Genomic DNA, 2756 nt, shown 5'->3' on the forward strand with positions numbered 1-2756 from the left:
TTAAAAAAAAAGGACCTCCTAATTAACGCTGTTTTCTTCTGTCAAAAGTGGACTATGGTATCTTTAATTGCCATTAAAACTTTTCTAATTTGTGGCTCTGGCTGAATTGAGCATGGACACCAATGACTTGATACTTGAAAAAAAACAACTGACGAAACATGTTCTACATTTTTTACTCCTTTCCATTGCTGCTGATCAGACTGTTATGCCTTATTTGCGATGTGTTGAGTCTGCCAGCCAAAGACTGTCGAAAGCTTTTGCATGGATGTCCACATTTTGTCTCATTTCCTATGATAGTGTTTTTCAAATCTGTATTGCTTACAGTGTTTGCATTTTTGTCTATTTAAAAGTATTGAAACCTTAATGGCAACCTTTCCTGCATATTTGCCACCATGTTAAGCTATCTGATTATTAAAATATACTAGCCACTGTTTTAAAGATGGGCCTGTAAACTATTGCTGTTACGGATGTATCTGTGGAAAAAGAACATTTGTATTTTTTATAAAATCAAACCATAAAAGTATATCTGTGCATTTTCATGGAAATTAATATTGTACATTTCATTAAAATGGTTTTGGCAGATAACATGGATTATCTGCCTTGATCTGAACAATCAGCTCGGCCATTCAATGATTTGTAAGCAGAAGTTGCTTACTTAGCAGTAACAATATCATGGTTTTAAAGATAGCACGGCTATACATAATAAAAGCCTACTTCGTATTTATAAAAATATGGGCACATGAATATATACTGGTAAGTGATGATGATGGCACTATCAGTCAGTCAGGAAGGAAGGAAGGGATTTTCCTGCTCTCCTCATGAGGCCTTGAGAATCATTCTTTGGCATTTCAATCAGCATGAAGTGGCAATGAACCACTAAGATGATTCACAGCGTTTACTAGAATTTCCTTCTCCTCACCGTGAGGTCTCTACAATAATAGAGGTTTGCTTTATGGTACCTAATAATGGATTTCACATGTCAGTGTGGTCTTCTATCTTTTTTTTAATGGGTAAACACTCACGTTTTCATGCACATATAAAGAAAGACGCCTCAGGCAAAGTACATTTGCATGCAGAGTCATAAACAAACTGTCAGGTTGGAGATGAGACTTGGACCCAAATGCAGAGATGTCGAGAGCAGAGCAGAGTTCAAAGATTTAATGGAGCAAACAAAAAGTCTTGAAGATGCAGGCTAAATATTTCCAAAAATACTGAAGATAGCACAAGACCAGGAAAAAGGAACATACTTGAACACTGACAAACATACCAGACCAGACCTGACCAGAGCAGCACCGAACAGAACACAGAACAATAATCCGACCAGCAACAGAAACAAAATGATCCCGAACAAGACAAAGACTGGACAGGGACTAAATACACCAGGTAATGAGGACTAGCAAGAGACAGTTGACACAACAGGTGAAGCACATAAGAATGGGGCAGAACAATCAGAAAAGGCGGGACACCAACAAGGCCAAGGACAAGCAAGGACAAGGACAGACAAGTGGCCAAGGAAGTAACCAAGCAGTGGACTTCAAAATAAAACAGGAGGTTCACAAACACACAGAAAACATGAAACCAACTAAAACAAAGAAACTTGACACAAGGACAAAAACATGACACAAACACAGACTGGAGGTGAGCTGTAATCTATTACTTTCACAAAACCCATTCAGCAATTACAGGGAACTGCACCATCAGGGACGGGCCTCTGACACTGCTTACAATGCCTTTTAATTCAAATGAAGAAAGTTAGAGTTTGACTTATAAAATCAGTAAGTTAACTAATTAGAGAAAAGATTAAAAAAAACATCTAAAGAGACTAGAGGTCATGTGTAACCATGGTAATACCTGCAATTACTGTAAAATGCAGCTTTGGAATGATCTTCTTCGGTTTGAGAATCAAGATTTTTAAGGCTTTGCACAGCCTGTCTGAATCTGCAGGTTTACAATATCACCTGAACATGTGATTGGGTCACTGCTATCTAATTAGCCTCACTGCTAACTATCACATGTAAAATCACATGCGTTCCCATTGTATCTCACACTGCACCACTAACAGCAATGGGAAAAGAACAAAAACTTCCCATCAGAGGGTCTTTATTAAATATAGAAAATGGCTCATGCGGAGAGCTTGATTAGCATTGATCTTCCCACTCTCCCTCCCTGTTCACTGCATGTGGCTGTTTGAATGACTGGGCGCTTATTCGTAGAGATAGGAGCATCAGATCAAAGTCTGCATGTTTGCCCACACACATCTTTATCGGTGCTCAGCGGCTGTCACAGGGCACACAGCACAGGCTGGATACACTTCAGTGGTTTCTATATCACACTGTATCAGAACATGGCTGCATTGCCTCGAGGCTATCGGCCTCATCTGTGTTGTGTTTCGGATTTGGCTCATTTGGATTTGGGAAAATTGAAAAATTGACAAAGAAGCTTTGCCAAGTGAGAAAAGACAGACAGACCAGTAAACACAATGACAGAAAGTGGCTTTAACTGTGATCTCTTTTTTAAATACAACAAACGACAATTTAGATTTGGGTCAAAAAAGTAGTCACTTGGAGGATGAAAAATGTCAAGGTCATAGATCATGGAATACAACCCAATGTTAATATGCTTACTGTATGAGAGTCAGGGATACATGATATCACTCTGTAACAATGGTTGGTTGGTAATAAAGACCTTCCTCTGAACTGGTAAGCAGCACAATCATTTTAGGAATATCACAGATGTTATAGTCGTGCATTTAGATG

This window comes from Etheostoma spectabile, chromosome 22, assembly GCF_008692095.1.
Source record: "Etheostoma spectabile isolate EspeVRDwgs_2016 chromosome 22, UIUC_Espe_1.0, whole genome shotgun sequence".
NCBI lineage: Eukaryota > Metazoa > Chordata > Actinopteri > Perciformes > Percidae > Etheostoma > Etheostoma spectabile.